Genomic DNA, 25,469 nt, shown 5'->3' with positions numbered 1-25,469 from the left:
TGATTCGGTATTCTCTGGAGCTTCCATGATGCTCTGCGTCCGCGGGGTGGAATTATCGACGGTGAACTTCACTTGTGGTTTCAAAAATCTAGAAACAGGCGGCGTGATTGCTGACAGAGAAGGAGGAGGTGGGACATGTTCCCAGGGGCGTGACCGTGTGCTGGCAGGGCTGGCTGGGGGGGGGAGAGGGGTGGGGCATTCGCCAGGGCTGGGCAGGATTAGCAGGCGGTGATCAGGGGCTAGGCCATGGGGTCAGGGTGACCCGCCCCCCCCCCAAACCGGGACCAGGGTGGTGTCCAGGCATGAACTCCACTGCCGTGGATTGCAAGGCAGCCATCTTGCTACACACACCACTGATCGGCCACCATGGCCCATGGTTGCAAAGAGTGATACCAGCCGTTTGGATGCCCCCACCCCACCACCCCCGCCACTCCACGCCCCACCCCCACCCCACTACTGGGCACCACCCACTGCCAGGGCAGCACGCTGCCCACCCAAGGGGAACACCCACAGTAGCCCCAACAGGAGGCTGCCGGACGGAGACTGCAGAGCGTACCGTTGGCATGGGTAGGGCCAGTTACCTGTAAACCTGCTGACAGGGATGGATGCTGGGCCAGAGGTCCCCGCACCACCGGGCAACGCCGGGCACCGCCGGGGCCAGGGGTGTGGCGCAGAGGGTTGAGTACCAGGGGGAACGGCCAGGGTTTGATGTGGTGATGGTTGAGGGAGTAGGGGCTGCAGTGCAGGCTGGTACCACCGTGTAGCCCATTGGACCTGGTTGGGCATGGGAGTAGGCACCACGCTAACGCCACGCCTTCCACCCCCTACAGACAATGAACTTCAGAAGCCAACCAGGGATGGCGGCCTTCACCATGGCCGCCGTAGCCCTGGGGGATGCACTGAGGCTGTACGAGCAGGAACTGCTCGAGGAGGCCCTTGCAGTGGCAGATCCAGTTCCAGAGGAACAGCAGCCAGCCGCTGAGGATGGAGTGCCGAGAAGCAGGTGGTGGGAGGAGGACACCGTCTGAGGACTCATGTGTACCGGCAACACCTATCATTTGAGGGCCTGCCAGACCGGGCATGCCGTCAAAGACTGGCTGAGCCTGTCCCTACCCTGCATCCTCCTCGTTGGGTGAGGCCGGGTGTTCATCCTGGTTCCGTGGCTGGCCACACCACCCACCGCACCCCGCAATGTAATTCAACCCCCCCCCCCCCCAGCTTCGGATCTTCTGCGTCCCTTCACGCTTGAGTGATTTTGAAGTGGTCAGCTGGAAATTGACAGTACTTAATTCTGTTTGAAGTGGTCCAGGAGCTGTCAATCAAAGTTTAATCTTTATAAGCATTGCAGCTAGAGCACTTCCGAGTTACTCAACCGTGAAGGGAGATGAATGGAGCAATGCTGACAGCTGTGTGTGTATGTGTGGAAGCTGTAAATCACAGCCTAGTAAAATCAATATCAAAGAGAAATGAATGACTGGCTTCCAGAACAAAGACCTGAGGGGGCTTAAAAACAGCCGACTGGTTTTCTCTTTCCAGAAATTGGCACGTGGTGCTTCCTGTGTCTGAGCCAGCATGTGTATTGCACAGGTGAGTGTTAAAGCAGTAATTGTTTTCATTGCCTCTGTCTGGTCTGCTCCCTAGCTTCCAGATAGGGGTCTCTTTATTTTGGGGGTCTCTGTGGGGTTTCCCTTCATTTAGGGAGTCCCAGGAGGGGGTCCCTTTATTTAATGGGTCTTGTGGGAGAGGGGCGGTGGGGGGGTGGTCTGGTAGGGAGGGATGGGATGGGCAGGTCTTGTATTGTGAGGGGATGGTGGCCCTCAGGTGGACCTTGGGGGCAATTCCCTTAAAGAGTTGCCTATTTTCCCATCGTGAGGTCCACCTCGTCAGGACCACACTTGTCAATAGCAGTAATAATTCTTGCCCCATGATTCCCAGCTTAGAGGATCAGAGAATCATGCATGCCCGGAAAATATGGTGCCCGGTCCGCTAGCGCGGGGTGTGAACGTCGCTCTCGACGCACGAGGGGGGGTTTTAGATCTGCGCCCCGTTTTCTTCAGTAATGCGCGATTCATCGCCTCACTGGGAACTCCACTACCGGCGGCGTGAGGTGAAGAATTTTGCCTAGAATTTTTAGAGCTATAGGAAAAAGGCTGGGGAGGGGGAACTGCTGTGTCGCTCTCAGAGAGTCAGCACGGACATGATGAGCCTTTTAGTCTCTGTCTTTGCAGCAACAATTCTCTGATGCCTCGATTCTCTGATTTGCAACAACAGCCATCAATGTCTTCGGATTCAGAAGAGACCATTCCCAAAAGTACTTTAAAGGTGGCTACGCTTTTGTGTAAATCATTTGCATGGCATCCAGCAATTTCAGTCACACTTCCATGAAAAATACAGACAGATGATGACCTTCATAATCTGAATCACAACCAAAGCTGATTTTAGCACATTAAACAAAAATCTCCAAAACAAAATAATTAGAACACAAGCTGGTGTAGGACCATATGTTGGCATGAAATAATAATTTTATTTGAAGGGTAAAGGTTTTAAACATTTTGATTGATCGATTCATGAATTCCACAAGGCATTGGTTATTTGGACCACCTACCTATGGACTGAGATTCAAATTCAGGCCTGCTGGTTAACAGTTTAATAGTTTAGCACAGTAATTAATTGTATTCTGTCCTTGATAATTCATAAACTTTCCTTTTAAATTTTCTTTTCCCCCCCCCAATTTGGGGCAATTTAGCATGGCCCATCCACCTGCCCTACTCATCTTTGGGTTTTGGGGGTGAGACTCACGGGGAGAATGTGCAAACTCTACACGGACAGTGACCCGGGGCAGGGATCGAACCTATGTCCTTGGAGGTGTGAGGCAGCAGTGCTAACCACTGTGCCTTCGTGCTGCCCCGGGAGTAAGTGCTGGTCCCAAAATACAATAGTATCCATATGAAAACAATTTCTCAGCTGACCCATCCTTGCTATTCAGGAGGGATGGTGTACAATTACAGTCCTCGGTTTACTGGAACGTGTTAATAATTACTCCAGAATTCCAACCACTTTATTTGACAATTCCTTATATTTTTACTTGGGATGGGAACATACTTACAAAACTAAGGATTAATTTAGAATGAGACTCCAGGCAGAGGAAATAGAAAACAGCTAATTAAAGACAAAGTGGGATTTTACCTTTCAGCAGTAGAGTAAAACAGGTATTATCCAAATAACAAACCATTATACTTTTGGCTTGAAACTCAGATCAGTAACAAAATTGCTACTTGATGTTCAGAATGGTGTCTGAAGAGCATATGCATACTTTTGGATCAATTCACACTGGGCTTTGTATTGGTGAGGGTATTGGAGCACTGTGAATGGTTGCTGGAAGTATGTGAAGCAGGCACGTTATGACACCAATCATCTTGGGCTCTTAAGTAACATCAGCACTGTCATTTTGGAGCTCAATGCTCCAGCTAGGGCTCTCTCTTCACCTCATCTATCACATGGGTTCTGCAGCAAGAAGGATTCCCTACCAGGACTATTTAAAGAGATCATTAACTACTTTCAGATTAGCTGCTGATTGAGTTACTCCAGCTGTTGCTTCAATTCTGTCAGTGCTTGGTGCATCCTATATATGTTTAAAGTTCCAAAAGCATACAGGAAGTAGTGTGCCAGCTGCTCAAGGAATTTTTGTTAACTTTAGGGCTTCTGTTGCCTTTAAATTTGGTTGCATTAATAACCATACCCTTGCGAATGCAGCATGACTTGGAAAATTAGCAGAGAACATGCAGAGCAGGATACACTGCTGAAAGCGGGAGGAGGAGCAGAAAGGCTTTTAGCATTACGCCATATCCTCCCAGGGTGTTCAAGGAGCAATCTTTTGGTCTGAGCCTCAGCGAGGAACAATGTGTTCAATATTTGAATTTCAATAAGTAGATCTTCACTGAAATCAGCAACCTGTTGCAGCCAAAACTACAACCTTAGCCAGAGGAAGGATGGCCTTGTCAATGGGTGTGTCACTGATGAAGTTTTATGCTTGGGCTTCTTGCAGGCTGGAGCTGGAGGTATTTGCAACATCTCACAGTTGTTTACTGTTGCATGAGAGAGGTCACATACACCCTATACTCATTGACATCTGGCTACATTTCATTCTTTCTTGCCAGAAAGAAGCTGGTAGAACAAGCACATGGCCACAGTCAGCCATGATCTTATTAAATGGCAGAGCAGGCTCGAGGGGTCAAATGACCTACTCCTGCTCCTAATTCCAATGCTCGTATGCTCATATGTAACCTTCTCTCTATCACTGGCCATCCACTTGGCTGCAAAGCAAAATTAAAAGCTGCCATAAAATAAACATTTCAAACCAAATTTATAAACAAAATCATGCCATAATCGTATAGAACTGCCAACGAATTCCCCTTGTACAGCTCCATGGTCCCTGTCCTCCTTGTGCATTTTGCCCAGCCTGGTGTTCCTGTGCAACGTTAACCCTGCAGTATGGCTAGATTTTCACTGGGAAGACTGAAGATAGCCTTGGATGATGACCTTGAGCTGTGTGGGCCTGGAAGACACTGTCTTGGACTGTACCATCTCAACATGGGCGGCTGACAGGCAACAGCAAGAGCACTGGTGACATTACAGGGGTAGGAGGATAAATGCTGTCTTCCTGAGAAAGGATAGTGCATTTATGCTCCATGGAAGCACTGACACTCACTCAGGTGGCACGCCAGCCATACCAGTAGCTAGTTGCCGGGCAGATTGCTGGAACTTATGTGATACCCTGCACCTGGATCCACAGCGATGTTGGCAGCAGATTGAGCAGTCAAGAGCTTGTCTAATTTGGGATGCTTTTGTTTTCCCTTTTATTATTAGTTTCCAAATCAGTGTCGCAGTCCCAAATCTTTAATTTAAAACTGAATATTTCAGATACGATACTCCAGCGTTTTAAAAGTCTGGTAAAGAATTTTACAAGATTGATCATTGTAGATGATTTCTTGCTGTAAAAGATTTGCAGTGTCAATTTTAAATCACAAAATATATGCCTCTGCTGCTTATGAAAATATACTCCTTGAGTAATAGACATAATTTGATGTTTTGTGGAATAGCAGAATACCAATTCCTACCTTAAAAAGTGAGGAATGTGACATTAGTGTCCCTTGGAATTATCTGTAAAATTGTTTGTAATGTGTTGAATCTCAAATCAAATCCACCAGTGCTTTGATGAAGAGTCACCAGACTCAAAAGTTAGCTCTGTTCTCTCTCCACAGATACTGTCAGACCTGCTGAGAGTTTTCGGCATTTTCTATTTTTGTGCAACATACCACATGTAGGAGAAGTTTTTATCCAATTATTAGCATATGCTGGAAATGCTGGCCATTGTCCGTAAAATCAATCTGTGTGCACTCATACACAAAGAACAAAGAACATTACAGCACAGGAACAAGCCTTCGACCCACCAAGCCTGCGCCGATTCAGATTCCTTATACAGACAAAATTAATACAGACTTATTGCCCAAACGATCTGTTCCCCTCCATTCCCCACTCGTTCATGTGACTATCAAGATACATCTTAATCGTTGCTATCGTGCTACCTCCACCACCTCCACTGGTAACACATTCCAGGCATCCAGCACCCTCTACGTGAAAAGCTTTCCCCGCACATCTCCTCTAAACTTTCCCCTTCTCACCTTGAACCTGTGCCCCCTTGTAATTGAGTCTTCCACCCTGGGATAAAGCTTTTGGCTATTCACCCTGTGGGTACCTTGTATAATTTTGTAGACCTCAATCAGGTCTCCTCTCAGCCTCCACCTTTCCAAAAATAACAATCCGAGTTTATTCACAGCATCCACGTCCTTCTGGTAGTGCGGCAACCAGAAGGTTGCCAATTCTGCTGTCAACTATGTCAAACGTCAACTATGACATTTTAAAAGCGTTGAATTATTTCTATTTCCTCACTGCCACAGTTCATACCATTTTCAAGAACATCCACCCCCAGAAGAACAGTCTTTTTACTCCAGTTTCATTTGCAAAGGCCTCAAAAAGACGAAAAGCAAAATACTGCGGATGCAGGAAATCTGGGATAAAAACAGAAAATGCTGGAAAAATTCAGCAGGTCTGGCAGCATCTGTGTGGAGAGAAGCAGAGCTAATGGGTGTGATTCAGCCACCATATTGTGGCAAGCACAGAGTCAGGTGCAATAGGTGAGTCGTGGGCCCTCATCAGGCTTTGCGGCAGGTGCAGAGCCAAAGGTAAATCATCCGACCTGCGATGCCTGAAGTGATCTAGATCACACCCTGACTGGGTATGATCTAGATAATGATATTTATGGTTCATTTAAATATGCCTACACAGCATTCACCCGGCACCCGGGAGTCACCAGCCACCTCAGTGAGGCCTCAACTGGGTGCTAGTTAGCACTGGTTTCCACAATCGTGGACCAGGTGTGATGGTACCTCTGGGGGTCTCGCAGGCTATTAGAGCCACCCATGTGGTTGGGGATAGGGCAGGGTAGTACCCTAACTCTCCGCCTGGCACCTAGGTACCTTGGCACTGCCAGCCTAGCACCCTGGCAGTTCAACCTGGACACTCTGGTAGTGCCAAGTTGCCCAGGTCAGGTTGGAACGGACAAGGGGCGTGGTCTGAGGAGGCCATGTCATGAAAGGGGGGTGAGGGGCCCGAGGAATGGCTGTAGGGGGGTGAAGGAGGTGATGTGTTAGGCAGGTCAGTTCAGTGTGGACTGCACCTAGTGCCCTCTGGCTTTATAGTGGTGGTGCCCTGTCTGGTGATTGGCTGCACTGTGCTGTGTGCTTACTGGTCACCCTGTGTGTCAATCACTGCCTGTCTGCATCTCATTATATACATGCGTGGATATTATGACATCTCCCCCCCTTTTTTTTCTAAAATAAATACTAAGGTGTGGATGCTTATAAATACATATATACATATGACCTGACTACATACAGAAAGATGTGTAAACGAACGTATATATATAGGAAGGTTGCGATAGTGCAGATACAAAACAATATTTACAGAGGTCCAATTGGTGAAGTCACAAAAATCTATAGATTTAGTCTTTGTGGTGGGCGACAAATTCTTGTTGATCGCCGCCAGCGCTTGGAGAGGCGGGACCACTGGGCGTGTGGACTGGCAGGATTGCTGGTAGATCGGTGACCTCGTGGTAGGGTACATCCGGAGGAGACATCGTAGGCGGCGGGGCACGCCGGTCAGGTAGCGGCCGTGGAACTCTTCGCAGTGCCCGTCTGTTGCGCCGTAGCAGGGAGCCATCAGCCATGTGGACAAGGAATGATCTTGGGGCCACTTGTTTGAGCACAACAGCTGTGGCTGACCAGCCGCCCTCAGGCAACTGTACACGAACATGATCAGTGGGGCCAGCTCGGGCAGATCCGTGGCATGGGCATTGTACGTGGCTTTCTGTTGGGTCTGTGACTGCTGCATTTTCTGTAGGACCGTGAGGTGGTCAAGGTCGGGAACGTGGATGGCTGGAATTGTGGTCCTCAGAGTGTGATTCATGAGCATCTGGGCTGGGGACAATCCAGTGGACAGTGGGGTCGCCCTGTATGCCAGCATCGCCAGGTTACAATCGGAGCCTGAATCTGCAGCTTTGCACAGCAGCCGCTTTACAATGTGGACCCCTTTTTTGGCCTTCCCATTTGACTGCGGGTAGTGGGGACTGGAGGTAACGTGACGGAAGTTGTAGGACTGTGCGAAGTCAGACCATTCCTGGCTGTAAAAGCAAGGACCGTTGTCGCACATTACCTTGAACGGGATCCCATGCCTGGCGAATGTTTCTTTGCAGGCTTTGAATACCGCCTTCGATGTGAGGTCGGACAGTTTCACTACTTCTGGGTAACTGGAGAAGTAGTCGACCAGGAGTACATAGTAATGCCCCTTGGCGTGGAAAAGGTCTACACCGACTTTGGACCACGGAGACGTCACAATCTCGTGCTGCTGCAACGTTCCTTTGGGTTGAGCTGGCTGAAACTTCTGACAGGTAGGGAAATTGAGGACTGTGTTGACAATGTCCTGGCTGATGCCCGGCCAATAGGCCGCCTCCCAAGATCTGCATTGGCATTTCTCGACCCCAAGGTGACCCTCATGGAGTTGGCCCAGCACCATAGCGTGCATACTCTGAGGAATTACGATTCTGTCGAGTTTCAGAAGAATTCCCTCCACCACCGTCAGGTCATCTTTTACGTTATAGAACTGGGGACATTGTCCCTTCTGCCAGCCATTGCTGAGGTGCTGCATCACACGCTGCAGCAGAGGATCCTTGGCTGTCTCCTCACAAATTTGGACCACTCGTTCGTTGGAGGCCGGAATGTTCGAGGCACACAACTGCACTTGGGCTTCTGTGTGACAGATGAAGTCACTTTGTTCATGCGGTGTGGTAATGGACCTGGACAGGGCATCTGCAACGATCAGCTCTTTACCTGGCGTGTAGACCAGGTCGATGTCATAGCAGCGTAGCTTTAGAAGAATACACTGTAACCGAGGTGTCATGTCCTTTAAATCCTTCTGGATTATGTGGACTGGAGGCCTGTGGTCCGTCTCTACCGTGAATTTCGGCAGGCCATAAACATAGTCCTGGAACTTGACTATCCCTGTTAGGAGGCCCAGACACTCCTTCTCAATCTGGGCATACCGTTGCTCAGTGGGCGTCATGGCCCTGGAGGCATACGCCACTGGAGCCCAGGACGTGGAGTCATCCCGCTGGAGGAGCACCGCCCCAATGCCGTCCTGGCTTGCATTAGTTGATATCTTTGTTTCCTTGGTTGGGTCGAAGAACGCTCGGACCGGGGCTGTCGTGAGTTTTGCTTTCAGCTCGCGCCATTCCTCTTCATGCGTGGGCAGCCACTGGAATTCCGTCGGCTTTTTGACAAGGTGGCGGAGGGCCGTGGTGTGGGATGCCATATTGGGAATGAATTTCCCGAGGAAGTTGACCATTCCGAGAAAGCGGAGGACCGCCTTTTTGTCCTCCGGGGTCTTCATGGCTTTGATCGCTGAGACCTTGTCGGCGTCTGGCCGTACGCCCTGCTTCGAGATGTGGTCACCTAGGAACTTGATCTCCGATTGACCAAATGAGCACTTGGCCCTGTTGAGCTGAAGACCATGTTCATGGATTCTTTGGAATACCTTTTTGAGGTGAGCGATGAGTTCCTGGGGCGTTGGGGACCAGATAATTACATCGTCAACGTACACTTGATGCCCTCCATCATCTGTTCCAAGATGCGATGAAATACTTCGGAGGCAGATATGATGTCAAAAGGCACCCGGTTGTAGCAGTAACGACCAAACGGGGTGTTGAACGTGCACAATTTGCGACTGGACGCGTCCAGTCGTATTTGCCAAAAACCCCTGTAGGCATTGAGCTTAGCAAAGAATTTGGCATGAGCCATCTCACTGGTCAACTCTTCTCATTTTGGTATCGGGTAAAGCTCCCTCATGATGTTGCGGTTTAGATCCTTAGGGTCAATGCAAATGCGAAGCTCCCCTGACGGCGTCTTGACGCAGCCCATGGAGCTGACCCAGTCTGTGAGCTCGTAACCTTTGATATGATGCCTTGGTCTTGGAGGTCCTGTAATTACTTCTTCAGATGATCCTTGAGGGGCGCCGGCACCCGGCGAGGTGCATGAATTACAGAGTTCGGCTTGAGCAGGATTTTGTATCGGTATGGGAGCGTGCCCATTCCGTCGAATATGCTGTGGTACTGCGTGATGATGTCATCTATGCCAGCTTGCAAGTTTCCATCGGGCGAGGCCGTCGCCGGTGGTGATTACATGGTGTGGACGCGTTGAACAAGGTTCAGGATTTCAAACCGCAGCGTTGCCTTGATTGCCTTATTGGATACCCCCAGTTGACACGAGCCATTGGCAGCTATGGCGTTGCCATTGTAGTCAAGGAGCTGCCAGGCCGGTGGAAGAATGCTTGGTTTGGCGCGGATGGTGTCGAGGTCAGATTTCGAGATGAGGTTCGCCAATGCGCCGGTGTCCAGTTTGAACCGGATGCGGGCCTTATTCACTGTGAGGACAGCAGACCACTCGTCGTCGGGATCCACACTGAGGATCGAGAGGCGTTGCGTAGGTATGGTGGAAGGCAGCGCATGTGTAGTTATGATGCCCACCCGGTATGGGGACTTGAGGCAGTCAGCATCAGGGTCCGTTGGGCTGTCGGGATTGTAATCTGGCATGCATTGTTGTATTGAGCGGACACTTCTGCGCCGCAGCTGGGATCGCTGGCTGCTGAGCGGTGGAGCAGATCAGCAAAGGGCTGCGTAGTGGCCAAGCTTGCCACACTGTAGACACCGGCGTCCTTTTGCCGGACATTGTCGCTTTAAATGGGTGGAGCCACAATTCGGACACGTCATGACGCCGACGCCAGCGCGTTCCATGCGCCATCGCGCATGCGCAATGTGGTCGGTCAACGTACGCACCTGCGCAGTCAGGTTGTCAGGCTCGTCGTCCACTCGGTCGTGGCGCGCATGCGCAGGGACCCGGGAAAAGCGCGCAAAACGGCCACTCTCCTCGATGCTCAGGCCCTGCATTTGTGCAATGGCCTGCACCCGTTCCGTCTCATGGGAGGCCAGCTTTGCAGTTTCTGCTGCCCTGATGTGGGAGCAACGATTCTTAGCATGCTCATGGACAGCGCACGTCTCGACACCGATAGAGAGGGTCAACTGTTTGACTTTCAGGAGCTGCTGCCGAAGGGAGTCGGAGTGGACCCTGTAAACAATCTGATCCCGGATCATGGGATCAGCCGTCGAGTCATAGTTACATGACTGCGTTAGAATGCGGAGATTGGTGACGAAGGACTGAAAAGGTTCATCCTTACCTTGAAGCCTCTGCTGGAAAAAGTACCGTTCAAAGCTCTTATTCACCTCAATGGCTGTCAAACTTCAGCAGGACTGTTTTGAATTTTGTTTTGTCTTCGCCGTCAGCGAACGTAAGGGAGTTGTAGATGTGGATGGTGTGGTCCCCCACGGTGGAGAGAAATAGTGCGATCTTCCTGGCATCCTATGTTGCTTCGAGGTGGGAGGCCTCGATGTACCAGAGGAACGTTTGTTTGAAGAGCGTCCAATTTGCGCCGAGGTTGCCGGAGATGCGGAGCTGCGGAGGAGGCTGGATGTTTTCCATGTCACCGGATGGCTGCTTGCTGGTCAATGCTGATTCACTCGAGGTAGGTCCGTCAATTTTCAGTATCACTCCGTGGTACCATGGTGTGTTAGGCAGGTCGGTTCGGTGTGGACTGCACTTGATGCAGCGATGCGAGAAACAGATCTCTAACACTGGAAGATCCAACACGGTTTTATTGAACAATAGAACTAACATACATATTTAACTGTGGGTTGACACTATACTGAACTGACTGGAGACCTTGTACTAGCCTGACCAGACTCACTAGCTACCGCATGGTGTTTGCACTGTGCTAGCTCGTGGACTCTGACTGTCTCAGTGGCTGGGTCCAGAGAGAGCGGGAAACCTAGTGCCCTCTGGCTTTATAGTGGTGGTGCCCTGTCTGGTGATTGGCTGCACTGAGCTGTGTGCTTACTGGTCATCCTGTGTGTCAATCACTGCCTGTCTGCACTTCATTATTTACATGCGTGGATATAGGATTGTGATACTGGGAGAATCAGAATCTGAGTGTAATCCTAATAGACTATACTAGCTGACCAGGGCCGGTTTAACGCAGTCGGTTGGACAGCTGGTTTGTGATGCCAAGACAAGGTCAACAATCCCAGTACTGGCTGAGATTTATTATGATGGCCTGCTTTCTTAACTTTCTCAAGTCCCCCACCTGAGGAGTGATTATCCTCAGTTTATATCACCAGCAATCAGCTCTCCCCCTCAAACTTACTAGCTAAACAAACAAACGCTATTTCCCTTTGCCTATTTGATGTTGTGCTTAACAGGACCATAAACAGATAAATATTATTCATTAATAATTATGTCATGAAGGAGTACCTTTAAGAAATGGATGTTTATAAATGGGTGTGTAAATAAATATCTGTAGTGAGAGTACCTTTAAAAAATGGGTGTTTATTACTGCAGTGGTGTCAGAGAGTGGGTGGAGCAGGGCTATCTGTCAGCATTTTACTTTTGTTTTAGGATGTTTGCTGCAGGGTGTGTTTTAGTTTCGTTTGCAGTCACAGCCAGAAGGGGTATTAGTCTCTCTCTCTAATCTAAAGACTGTAAATTGATCCTTTGGTGATTTAAAACTAATAACTGCTCTCAGTAGTGACTTTAACCTGATCTGCTTCTGTTTAAAGTTTTTTTTAAAGTCTTATGGATGTTAAAAGGACACCTTAAGGATTACTTAGTGTTGTATTCTTTGGGGGTTGTATTTAAATTAATGGTTGCGAAGATGTTCACTGTATGTTTTTAAAAAGGTTAACTTGAGTTCATAGAATAAACATTGTTTTGCTTTAAAAAATACTTTTCCATTTCTGCTTACGACACCTGGAGAGTGGGCCGTGTGCTCCCCACAATCTATTAAAATTTGTGGGTCAGGTGAACTCCATGATACACTTTGGGGTTCTCTAAACCCTGGCCCATAACAATTATAGAATTAGAATCATAATCAGATAAATATTAACACCAAGCCAAAGAAGGAGGCATTAGGACGAATGACAAAAAGCTTGGTTGAGGAGAAAGGTTACAGGAGGAGAGAGAGTTACTGAGGTTTTGGGAGGCAATCCCAGATCTTAAGCCCCAGGCAGCCGAAGGTGTGGCTCCCAAAGGTAAGGTGAAGGAGGTTGGGTATGCACAAGAGCTCAGAATTAGAGGAACACATATAGCTTGGAGCGTTTTAGGGCTGGAGAAGATGACAGAGATAAGGAGGGGTGAAGCCATAGAGGGATTTGAACACGTGGATTAGAATTTTACATTTCAGGCTCTGAGGACCCGGGTTCGATCCCGGCCCCGGGTCACTGTCCATGTGGAGTTTGCACATTCTCCCCGTGTCTGCGTGGGCCTCACCCCACAACCCAAAAAGATGTGCAGGGTAAGTGAATTGGCCGTGTTAAATTTTCCTTAATTGGAATTGGATACTCTAAATATAAAAAAAGAATGTTACATTTCAGATAGTGGTGGACCGGAGCCAATGCAAGTCTGTGAGTACGCGTGATGGGACTAGGCACGAGTTAAAATAGTGAAGCACCATGAGCTGTTTCACTACATTATAGGCATTATATAAGTTCAAGCTACTATTATAAATGCCAAATATCCTTGTCATTTGATTTTATGATTTTGTAAAGGAATACAGCATATCTAAATCATTGATTTATAAAGTGTAATGTGGGCAGCATGGTAGCACAAGTGGCTAGCACTGTGGCTTCACAGCGCCATGGTCCCAGGTTCAATTCCCCGCTGGGTCACTATCTGTGCGGAGTCTGCACGTTCACCCAGTGTCTGCGTGGGTTTCCTCCGGGTGCTCGGTTTCCTCCCACAGTCCAAAGACGTGCAGGTTAGGTGGATTGGCCATGATAAATTGCCCTTAGTGACCAAAAAGGTTTGGAGGGGTTATTGGGTTACGGGGATAGGGTGGAAGTGAGGGCTTAAGTGGATCGGTGCGGACTCGATGGGCCAAATGGCCTCCTTCTCCACTGTATGTTCTATTTTTTCAAAGTCCACCACCAGATTAATTAATACAAAATTGGAAAATAACTTTCATTTTTGACATTTTTAACCTGTGTAGAGCTATCTAAACATTTCACATTCTTGTGACTTGAATATAAATTAAGGACCAATGAAAGTAAATTCCAGAGAATTAATTAACAGTAAGTACACAGCAGTTGCTCCTTGCTGCTTGACCATGAATGTAGTATGAGGTTTGCCTGCAGCTACATCCTCTGATAATTAGATTTCCTACTAAGAAATCACAGGATTTTTATTTGGCAGTGGTTTCTGGCAAGAGGAAATGAAGTTGACAGCATTTGCTTCCTTCCCAATTTCCTGTTTGTATACTAATCAGCATACTTTGTACACTCTTGTCCTCCCTACAACTCTTAATGTTCAGCAACTATTATTAAGAGGAGACAATGCAGGGATCGATTTTAAAACCAGACAATCATCAGCGTGCAAAAAAAGATATTATTATAACATGCCTAATTTCTGAAGCATGTTAGTGTGCTCTCTGCAGCTGCTTAATTGCTAGGCTTTAAGGATTGGACCCCTACTAGGAGCCTTAAAAGCTTTAGGGGAGGACAGAGTAACGCACAATCAAAGATATTCCTGCATCTTTATCTTTCAAGCTGCCAATGATGTAGAACTTCCCTGAATGACTTTTATTACTGATCATTCCAATCTGTGGATAGTATAAATAGAAATAGCATTATTGTTTAATTCTTTACACCATAAACCACAGCTCTTACCAACTCAACTATTGCTGCTTTAAGGAAGTCTCAGGTCTTAGCTGTACCATAAGGGGGAGGTAGATAGCAAAGGTGAGACGTGAAAAACAAGTTGCCGAGCAAGCTGCAGCAAGGGTGCTCTCTGTGTTTCCTTAGCAACTGGTGACAGTGGAATTTGCAGAAGGTTGGAAGAATGCTGGCTAACCTTCTCAAATTAAAAATGGTGCATGATGCAGAGGGGAGTAATAGCTATCATTTGCAGAGTTGGAGCTTTGTGTTCCCACTTCACAAAGCTTGACCTAATTTCTAAGAGAGGGCAGTGGACAGAAATGGTGTCCAACTTAGAGAAGAGAACAAGGGCATCTTGAGAGAAGACTTCCCTAAATAACTGAAGCTATCAGTATTTTTAGCCTGTAGAACTGTGGAGGGCAAAAAGATACAGAAAAATAAACACATTTATGATACACAGTTCAATCAATTAATTAGCTTGGTTTTGCTCTCATAATTAAGTTAGTTATTAAAGGAAAAGTCACCTTTTGGCTAAATTCCAACAATATGCAAAGTTATTATAGTTAAATAAGAAAACCTTTTTAATAGAAATGAAACAATAATTAAAGCATGTTACTTTAGGCACTTAATTGGGAAAGGAATTCTGTGGCGTTAACATACGTCATTGTGATTCTATTGGCAAAATGCAGAAATAGTTTACAATGTCACAAATTATCATTTTAAACCATATTTAATTGCTAATTTAAAAAGAAATGTACATTTTCAATATCAAATCAGCAACTATTGATTCAGTCAGCTTATCACAAAGAATTGCATTGTTAAGCCTACCTTCAATTGCCAAATAACTGAACTAAGTTTGCACTATATTGCACTGCATTCCAACTGCTGACCTTTTTCCGTTGCAACTTGGAGTCAAATCCAGATCAGTTGAATGAAAGACTTACCTCATGTGAGCGTAGACTTTCAAATGGGGCATTGAGGACCCTCGGGATCCCACATATTTTTACAAGGTTATTCAACTTCTGTCAATCTGGGGCTACAGCATTTCAAGGATTCCCCAATATGCAATGTCTTAGTCTTTGTACTTGATTTTTCTACTAACAAAGCCGAGAATCTCCAATTTTGCTTGTGAATACATTTGAATATTGAAACAAATTATTTTTTCCAAAGGTGCTCTTTGAGAAGTCAAACTTAGAACTGTCAAACTGTTTATTTATTTTGAGAAACACATTAGAACAGTCATTTCTAGGAAGTGATTGATGCAATTGCTAGGTTATTCATGTTGTAATGTATAGGCCATAGAAGCAAAATTCCTTTAAAGCCCATTCAATATTCACACTTCCTTAATAATCATAGAATTTACGCTGCAGAAGGAGGCCATTTGGCCCATCTAGTCTGCAGTGGCCCGTGGAAATAGCACCCCACTTAAGTCCACACCTCCACCATATCCCTGTTACCCAGTAACCCCACCTAATCTTTTCTTGGACACTATGGGCAATTTAGCATGGCCAATCCGCCTAGCCTGCACATCTTTGGACTGTGGGAGGAAACCGGAGCACCCAGAGGAAACCCACGCAGACACGGAGAGAACGTGTAAACTCCGCACAGTGACCCAAGCCGGGAATCGAACCTGGGACCCTGGAGCTGTGAAGCAACAGTGCTAACCACTGTGCCAATGTGCCATGTTGCTTGTATTGTTTTCAGTAGCTTTTTGACCTCTAAAGTTCTCAGGGCTGAAGTTACTGATGACTTCAGTTTTTTCTGAAAGTCTCTGCTCTCAAGACCTTTTTCTCTTTAAGTTGGAGACCCCATTCCTGTCCATTTTCTTTTGTTTAATAAATTATTGGATTTACTCTGCATTAAGACAATCAAATGTCATGAAGCAACATATAATGGCGAGAAACACAAGTGTGCCTTAAGCAGCCAAAGTAGTGCCTAACAACAGGCATTGTGTGAACCAATTTCTTAGCCTTGATTTTAGGCTCATCAGAAATCATTGAAAATATAGATCACTAAGTCCAGGTATTGGATGCAGACAATCAGTTTTGTTGATTTTTAAACTTTTGAAGTACATAATGGTGCACCTTTTCAATTTTTTTGCTTCAAATAATTATTCAAATGAAATATTACACAAATAATCAAATCCAAAGTATCCATTTGAAAGTGCATGCTTTGTTGCCCAGGCATAAAATTAGCTCCTAAATTTGTTGGTGGATATGTACATAAAATGTCTGACATTACTCAATTAACCACCACCCCATTATGTGCAATCTATTAATCATACCCACACACCACCAGTTCTTCGACCATGATAGCCACACCAGTCAAATGGGTTGCTCAACACTCACTAATACACCTCTCTCTCTCCCGGAAGATAAAGTGGCATGTAATGGAGGCAGCTGGAGCTAACCGAGTGGGGCTTGAACACTACATGTCCTAACCCTCATGTAGGGGACAGTGCTGGCCATTTTTGGAGACCTTTTATTGACGCAGTGGCCAGCAATAGGGTGGGATCCAACTTCAAACTTAACACATCTCATATCCCACCCTTGCCTCATCCCACACCCTTCTGATTTACAGGTTGCAGATGGAGTAAATTTGAACCACTTTCTCTCCTTCTGTACCTCCTTGTGCCTTTTCCCTTTCAGATAGTCGAGAGGCACAACCTGGTCAAGGAGTAGGGGAGCATCAATAGGATGGTGATGATGAAGATTTGTCATTGACATTCCGTGATTTCAGACTTGTAACAGCCAGGTGAGACACTGACACAGTGTGCATCTTAGATGATAGATTAGAGGGAAAAGAATTCATGTGGTGAAACACCAAACATGAGTGATCTTCAGCCAGGTCAGTGGGAAAAGATAGCACAAGTTTCAAATTGCCAGAGGTGAGGATGTACACGGGTTCCACTGCAGAGGACTCAGACCATGGGTTTAGTGAGGCAGCCTACAAGGAACACTGATGGGTCTACACAACACAGTGCTTGGTGTAGGAGAAATCAAAGAGTGAAGATGAAGTTGAAGTGCTAGAAAGACAATGGTCACTGTCAACATGCTTTGCAGAGTCTTGAACCATCATGGCACAGGGCATAGTGCAGCTGGTGACTACCCCCTGCAGCACACTTTTGGATTGACCAGCATCTGGTTGCAGCTCCCAACGTAGCAAGAGCAGCTTCCGACCAACTTCTGAATGCTGCAGTGAATGCTTAGACTGAAGTCAGGCTAGATTAGCTTGCTGCCAGTCAAGCCCTAACTGTTGCTATCCTGGCTGCGGATTACAGTCTACAAAGGGGCTTGCAAAGTGCACAGCGGTCTAGCATCTGGGTGTCCTTGTACACCAGTCACTGAAGGTAAATATGCAGGCGCAGCAGGAGGTAAAGAAGGCAAATTATAATTTTGCCTTGAACGTGAGAGGATTCGAGTACAAGAGCAGGGATGTCTTGCTGCAATTATACAGGGCCTTGGTGAGACCACAACTGGAATATCGCATGCAGTTTTGCTGCCGTTATCTGAGGAAGGATGTTCTTCCTCTGGAGGGAGTGCCACAAGGGTTTACCAAACTGATTCTTGGATGGTGGGACTGATGTATGAGGAGAGGTTGAGTCGGTTAGGGTTGTATTCGCTGGAATTCAGAAGAATGAGGGAGGATCTCATTGAAAACTATAAAATTCTAACAGGACTAGACAGGGTAGATGCAGGAAGGGTGTTCCCAATTTGGAGTTGGATTTCGGTTTATTGTCATGTGTACCAAGGTATAGGGAAAAGTATCGTTCTGCGAACATTCCAGACTGATCATTCCATTCATGAAAAAACATAGGACATGTAGTAAATACACAATGGAAACACATGGACACAGTCATCGGGTCAGACAAGAAGAATACGGAGAGTAATACTCAGCAGAGAAGATGTGTGGAGAGATCTATTCAGTCCACAAGAGGGTCATTCAGGAGTTTGGTAATAGCTGGGAAGAAGCTGTTTTAGAACCAGTTAGTGCATGTTCTCAGACTTTTGTATCTCCTGCCCGATTGGAAGAGAGAATAACCCAGGTGGGAGACTGTGACCCCACCATGAACTACCATGATCGGAGGCCCCCACGTGCTTGCCCTCTGGTAGCATGGCACCCTGGCCCTGCTGGTTCCAGCCTGGTACCCTGGCTGTGCTACACGGGTGCCGCACTGCCAACATGCCCAGGTGGCACTGCCAGCTGGCAGGGGCACTGCCAGGGTGCCAGGCTGGCATTTATATTACTGACATGGATCGGGAGTGCCATCTGCATTTGAGATGGTGTGCAAGGGACGGGTGCCAGCGGGCCCCCTATAGATGAGTTGGGGCTTTGGGGAGGGTTGTGGATCGTGTCAGGGGTTCGAGAGATTGCGTCGCCATAGACAAATGGCGCCCCGCTCTCTCTCTGAATGAGGCGTTCCCCCGAGCAGGGCTCTTCATTGCAGGAAACGGGACAAAGTGCTGCCATGGCCACATGTTCCCCGCTGAGGTCCCGTACCTAACTAGAGTCACGATAGATAGCATTGTGTTTCAGCACTGCGAGCGCCGAGAATTGCGTTCGCTATGGGATTCTGTTTGCCATTACTGCTGCCAAAACTCCAACTGGAAAATTTTGACATCACTTTGTGTTCAAATGCACTCAAATGTGCTCAAAAACAATTAGTAATCATTTGACATCAAAAGATGTAATTTGGAATGAGTTTTCCATCAGTCAAAAGCGCCGATTGCCATATTCTGACATTAATTACGATCAAAAGCAGTCACTTGGCATCAAAAGCGACCTTTGTCATCAAAAACATTTACCTTCCCACCCCACTCAGCCCCAAATCACACCTTCCGTTGCCCCCCCCCCGCCACTGCTCATTCACTCATACCTTCCCTCCTTCTCAGCCCCACTCACTCACTCATACCCTACCTTCCCTTCCCCTCAGCCCCCCCTTACACTCACCATCCCTTCCACTCACTCATGCCCTCCTTTCATGCCCTCAGCCCTCACTCACACTTTTCCTCACTCTCACGCGCCAGTCACTCAGTCATCCTCTCCTGCTTCTCCACTCCTTCCCCTACTGGGATTTCACCACCTAGCCTGGACATGGGAGAGTTCCCACCCTTCCACTCCACAGCCCCATTCCCACTCATTTCCCCCCCCCCCCATCCCCAGGCCCAAAATCAGAGCCCCCCACCACCAGCCTCACATTCCACCAAAGGCTGCAGTCCTGCCACCCCCAGCCTTGATCTCATGTTCTCCCCTGGCAGCAATTGAAATGTCTGATTGGGTCAATCCTGCAGACGTGGAGCTGTCAACTGTCAGGATCTGGGATGCTTCCCATTCCCACCGTCTTTATCTTCTCCACCTCAGCACAGCTCACTGAACTAAGCTCAAGTCCAACCCAACGGTCCTAGCTCTGGACAACAATGTCTCGATGTAAAAGGAATGGTTCCATCTGTTCTGATCATTTTTCCGACTTATCTCCCTTTTTTTGGTTAACTCAGATGAGTGCCGATGAGTGCTTGAGCTGCGTTCTAGGGTTGCGAGAGCGACATATCACCACTCCTGACCATTTCTAGCCCACGGCCCTGTGGATTCCAATTATCAGTTCATCGGTCTCCTTCCCTCCCCTTTCAACTGGTCACCCCGTCAACCTCTGGCTGTATAAACAATCAAAAAGCCATTACTCACCCACGTGCCCAAAGCTCTCACAACAACCATTGCAAACTGAGAAAGATGTTTGGGGGGCGTGGTAAGATGATGGCCCAGCACAGGAAATGGCTATGCTGGCTACATGTGACTACTGAGGTACTGGCTTCTGAGGGACATGGCCTCTGAATCTCCCCATCACAAAGCAAATTAAAGGCTGGTGGCTTTGGCTCAAGAATTGCAAGCGATGAATGCATCCAGATGCAGGTTCCTGAGATGTGGTCATATGGTTTCTGAGACATTTTTGTTGTCTAATATGCCTATCCTCTGGGGGAGATGAATTGTCTTCTATTCAAGTATGTCTCTCATATTGCTGTGAACTATCCTCATGAAAGAGAGTAGAAAGTAAAGCATTTACAAGTTCTTTGACACTGTGATGGATAGCATACTGGGCCACAGCCACTTTAGCCTATTGCAGGATCTAGAAGGGTAAATATGTACGTGAAATGAAATGAAAATGAAAATCGCTTATTGTCACAAGTAGGCTTCAAATGAAGTTACTTTGAAAAGCCCTAGTCGCCACATTCCGGCGCCTGTTCGGGGAGGCTGGTACAGAAATTGAACCCGCGCTGCTGGCCTGCCTTGGTCTGCTTTAAATGCCAGCGATTTAGCCCAGTGTGCTAAACCAGCCCCTTAATCCTGACTTTTATTGCCACCGTTAAAACAGTCCTATTGGTTAATGGTATATCCACCCTGGAGGTGGAAGGGTGCTTAGTTTTGTTACTATGGGGGTGGTTTTGAACTCACGCTAGCAACGCATGGGATCTATGAACGGGCAGAACATCTGGAGAGAATCATCAGCGATGTCACAAAAGCGTGAACTTAATTTGAATAGATTTAAATGCATTTGACAATTATTAGCAGCCCCTGCTCCGCCAAATTATCCCCCTCATTAAACATTCATACCTCGCCAATGTGACATCACATTGACAAGGTTTACAATAGATTTGGCCAAATGAGAATCAGTCAAGGGATCTCTCTGTGGTGCAGAGATAAGTATATCTCCAGGCAGGGGGAAGGGGGGGGCAAGAGGGGCATGGCAGCACTGCCCCTGGCACTAGTTGGCACTACCAGGTTGGCACTGACAGGTTGACACTGTGTCAACTTGGCAGAGCCAGCCTGTGCTGGAAGCAGTGCCAAGGGCGGCCCCTTGTGGGAGCCCCATGCGGGGTTCATTTATGTGTGGGACGGAGGAGCAGGCACTGAGTTAGGGGGGGAATTGCCAGCGATACCTCCTTGGTGGTGGTGGTGATGGGGGGGTGGGTGTTGCCGGTGATCATTGTTGGGTTGGGTTTCAGGGAGAGAGACCCCAATTCCTCCCTGGTGGGGGCTGTTAGGTCTCAGTGCTGATTGGGGTGCTTTTAAAGATGGCGCCCCGATCTCGGTGGAGCCGGCTGCTGACTCTATCAGGCCCCACCCCGCCAGAGTGATGCCGTAAACCACGCCCGCTCATTGTTTTTTTCTCTAAAGAGGCTCAAGAGCTAGAGAGAAAACTGATCTGTGCAACAGGAAAGTTAGACACCAGTTTTCAGTCTGAATCTGACACTTTGCTAAATCCTGCTAAGATTCTGCCCTACATCGTTGTTAGTGGCCATTGATTTTCCTTTCCCAAGAGAGGGAAATGCTGAAACATTCAACGTCATTGAGGGCTGTAATCGTATTGCAACTTCTAGTGATCACACTTGTACCAAAATTCAAACATTGCTGTGTACCTCATTTGTTCTGCATGAGTGTAATCAACATAATGCATACATAACATAGTGCATCATCTGGGCTATAGAAAAACCCATGGCACAATTTTGTTGATGTCAACTGAAATCTGCAATTTGGCCAAATTTGTTCTGATTGCTAGAATTTAAATATTTTCCGAGTAGCGAATAAGCTTTGATTTCTTTAAATGGCATTAAATGCTTCTGGGTGAATTGAAGGTAATTAAATGATGCTAAATGCTTAAAAATGATTTTGCTTGAGCGCTATGTGATTTCATTTGATGTCAACTGATGGCTAACAATGTCACTTAATCGCTAATTGGGATGTCAACTGGCAGCAAAATTATTGCTTTTGAGTACAGATGATGTCAAATGGTCACCTTTGAACATAGATGATAGAACATGATGGCTAATTGATCACTTTTGAACATAAATGAATGAAAATGATGCCTGTTGGATGCTGTTCAATGTAAATGCTGTCAATATTTATAAGGAGGCATTCACCTGCACGATTTACAATTTATGAATCATGAAATATCAGAAAAAAGGGAGAGTGTGGTAGAGGGGAGAGTTGTCATGTGTGCCAGAAAAGTGATATGCGAGGAACCAATGTCACCCTCTACCATCTAGAAGCCTGCAAACTATGGGCCGCACTTTCCCATATTTTTTCAGAGTGTAAGGCTCTGACCGAAAACCGATATGTAGCTTTCCAGCTGTCCAATTGGGGTTTTTAGTCCAGATCTTGAATCTCTTTGAAAACAAGATCAGTAAGCATGATTTATGCCATCACTGTGGTGGGGCAGGGCCTGATACAAGCATCAGGACACAAGGGCACCCTGATCAGCACAGAAAGAAATACTCCCCATGGAGTTGGGGGATCCTGACCACCCACTACAAGCATTGGGGGCTCCCGTGCCCCCACCTCAGCATCAATAAATTCAACGCCTCCAGCCCACCACAGCATTAACAACAAACATAATGTGAACTCCACCCCCAATGGGGCCCCCACTGAGGATCCACCACATCACTGTCCCCGGACAGGAAGGCACTGCCAGATGTGCACTGCCAGCCTGGCAGTGCCAACCTGTGCCACGGGACAGTGCTAGTGGCATGTTCCTCTCCCCCTGGTGTTATACTTACTTTTGCGCACCTGGGGGCTCTATCGCACATCGGCGAGGTTTGAATATTCAATGAGGGTGAGGGGGCTCGCTAATTTTACTAAAATGTATGTAAAAGCATTAAAATGAGGTTCTCGCCCTTTGTGGGTGTGAACCTTGTTACGTCACTGGCGAGGAGCGGGAAACCAAATCAGGAAATTAGATCTTGTTGGCAAGCATCTCATTTCCTGATTCGCATGGGATTTTGCACCCGCATTGCCATTCGTGTTGTCGGTGGACACGGGGGCACAACCACCCCCAATGAGTTTGAGTGCTCACTCTGCCTGATTGTCTCTAACAAGAGAGAATGAAATGCAATTTTGAATAGAGAGCTTCAGTGACTTCATGTAGCAGTGGGCAGCAACTAACCCCAGTTCCAGCCTTGGAGGTTCTCAACACATAAAAGTTAAATAGCACATTCACCTTCCTAGCCTTTGACAATGTGGTAATATCCCTTCTCTGTGGCTACAATTGTGGCTGCAATAAATGACAGTGAACATCATGACTGAAGACGTTGCACACATTGTTCCTCATTAAGGTTCAGCTTGGGGAATTGCTCCAGGAATGTCCTGGTTGTATACAACTTCTTGCTGAGGGCCATTTTCTCCCACATCCTCTGCCTCCATCAACTTGTAATGCCTGGTGTGGTCTCTGAGCATCCTCCAAATTGTGCAGTATTCCAGAAGAATATCTATTGGTGCACCCATGTCCGGGGGAAATTGGTTTGTGCAGAAGCTTTGAAGTAGCAAAATATCTTTCAGCACCTGCCTCACCACTCACTGTCGACCGTGTAACTTGAAACAGCTCAAGAGAGTACCACATATGAGTAGAATCATAACTATGGCCAGTGGGAATCAATCAGCAATTAAACTGCAGTAGTTGATGATCCCTTTAAATAACATTGGTGAGGGGACCTTTCTGCTATTCAATGGACATTCCACTGTTTACGATTAAGAGATGGTGCCGGAGCACGGTCATGCAGTGGTTAGCACTACTGCCTCACGGTGCCGAGAACCCTGGTTCGATCCTGGCCCTGGGTCACTATCTGTGTCGAATTTGTACATTCTCCCCGTGTATGCATGGGTCTCACCCACACAACCCAAAACATGTGCAGGGTAGGTGAATTGGCCTCGCTAAAATTGCCCCTTAAGTGGAAAAAAAGAATTGGGTACTCTAAATTTAAAAAAAAGAGATGACGCTGGCTGGAGTGTTGTGCTCCAAAATGGCATTGCTGGCATGAAGTCAGTGTTGCATGTTGAATGAGACATCATGATCTGCATGCTCAGTGTACATCTGGAAGACATTCACTGTGCTGTTCCATCGCATGCAACAAAAAGCTACCTGATGTGATTAACTCACAAATGTACAAGCCCGTTGGAAAGTAAATTACACTTTGGTATATGGTATGTGAGCTCAGCTATCATTTTTCATATGATCACAGATGTTGCTTATATGTTTTTTCACTAAAACATTCTAACAATGGCCTTTGTGTTAACATGGAACCTCACATTCTAATTTATTTTGCAGAACAGACTGCAGGTACCCGTTGAGATTGGAGTGGCACAAGGACATCAGGCTCCAGTTCCACTATGACCACTAAATCACCTACTGGCCAACACATTTTGCGTGCTCATAGGCATCTACAGCCAATATGGGCATCTCCAACCATGGCTGTGATATACATGAACCGCTGCCCAAATGCAAAATTGGTATAGTTGGTGCTTGTGCAAAGCCGAAGGGGTGCAAGATAAGTTCTCAAACAATTACTTAAACTTGATTTGGCTGAACACGTGAATTCCCGTTTACACAGTTTGGATCAATGGAAAAATTAAAATTGCGTTGCATTTATGTAACTTGTGCAGTGTATCTGACCCACAAAGACCTCAACTGTATTAAAGAAGTTTGGAGTCACTTCATCTTTGGTAACACAGTGGTTAGCATTGTTGCTTTACAGCGGCAGGGTCCCGGTTTCAATTCACAGCTCAGGTCACTGTCTTTGCGGAGTCTGCACGTTCTCCCCGTGTCTGCGTGGGTTTCCTCCAGGTGCCCCAGTTTCCTCCCACAAATCCCGAAAGACGCGCTTGTTAGGTGAATTGGACATTCTGAATTCTCCCTCTGTGTACCCGAACAGGCGCTGGAGTGTGGCAACTAGGGGATTTTCACAGTAAATTCATTGCAGTGTTAATGTAAGCCTACTTGTGACACTAATAAAGATTATTATTATTGTATTAAACATGTAAGTTTTGAGTTCTGTTAATTAGATCGCATATTAAATGTGTTGGTTAATTAACTTGATTATTTAACTGCGGAGAAGGGAATTATCATTCCAGGCAATGATATTGCTTTTCACAGGCTACTTGCGATATTGATCCAGTGCTTTTATGCTTTCTCATATTCAGTTTCTGTTGATAGATGAAACATAGCCTGGCTTATTAGAATAGTGATCTGATTTTAACATGCATCGGTGCAGCATTTGAAGGATGTGGATCTGTTGTAAGTCTTGCACATTGTACAAATTGGAAATATGAAGTAACC

At 46.8% G+C, this 25,469-nt stretch overlaps 1 long non-coding RNA gene across 1 annotated transcript in view; it reads left to right on the top strand.

Moving 5' to 3' along the window:
- The window catches only part of LOC140428818 (uncharacterized), a 114,438-nt gene extending 89,289 nt beyond the window's left edge, over positions 1-25,149 (top strand). The window contains exon 3 of the long non-coding RNA XR_011948902.1: positions 24,462-25,149. This is a non-coding gene — a long non-coding RNA (uncharacterized lncRNA). The remainder of the gene's footprint in view (positions 1-24,461) is intronic.
- Positions 25,150-25,469: the final 320 nt, after the last annotated feature.

This window comes from Scyliorhinus torazame, chromosome 8, assembly GCF_047496885.1.
Source record: "Scyliorhinus torazame isolate Kashiwa2021f chromosome 8, sScyTor2.1, whole genome shotgun sequence".
Taxonomy (NCBI): Eukaryota; Metazoa; Chordata; class Chondrichthyes; order Carcharhiniformes; family Scyliorhinidae; genus Scyliorhinus; species Scyliorhinus torazame.
This window is presented reverse-complemented; position numbering and strand designations above follow the sequence as displayed.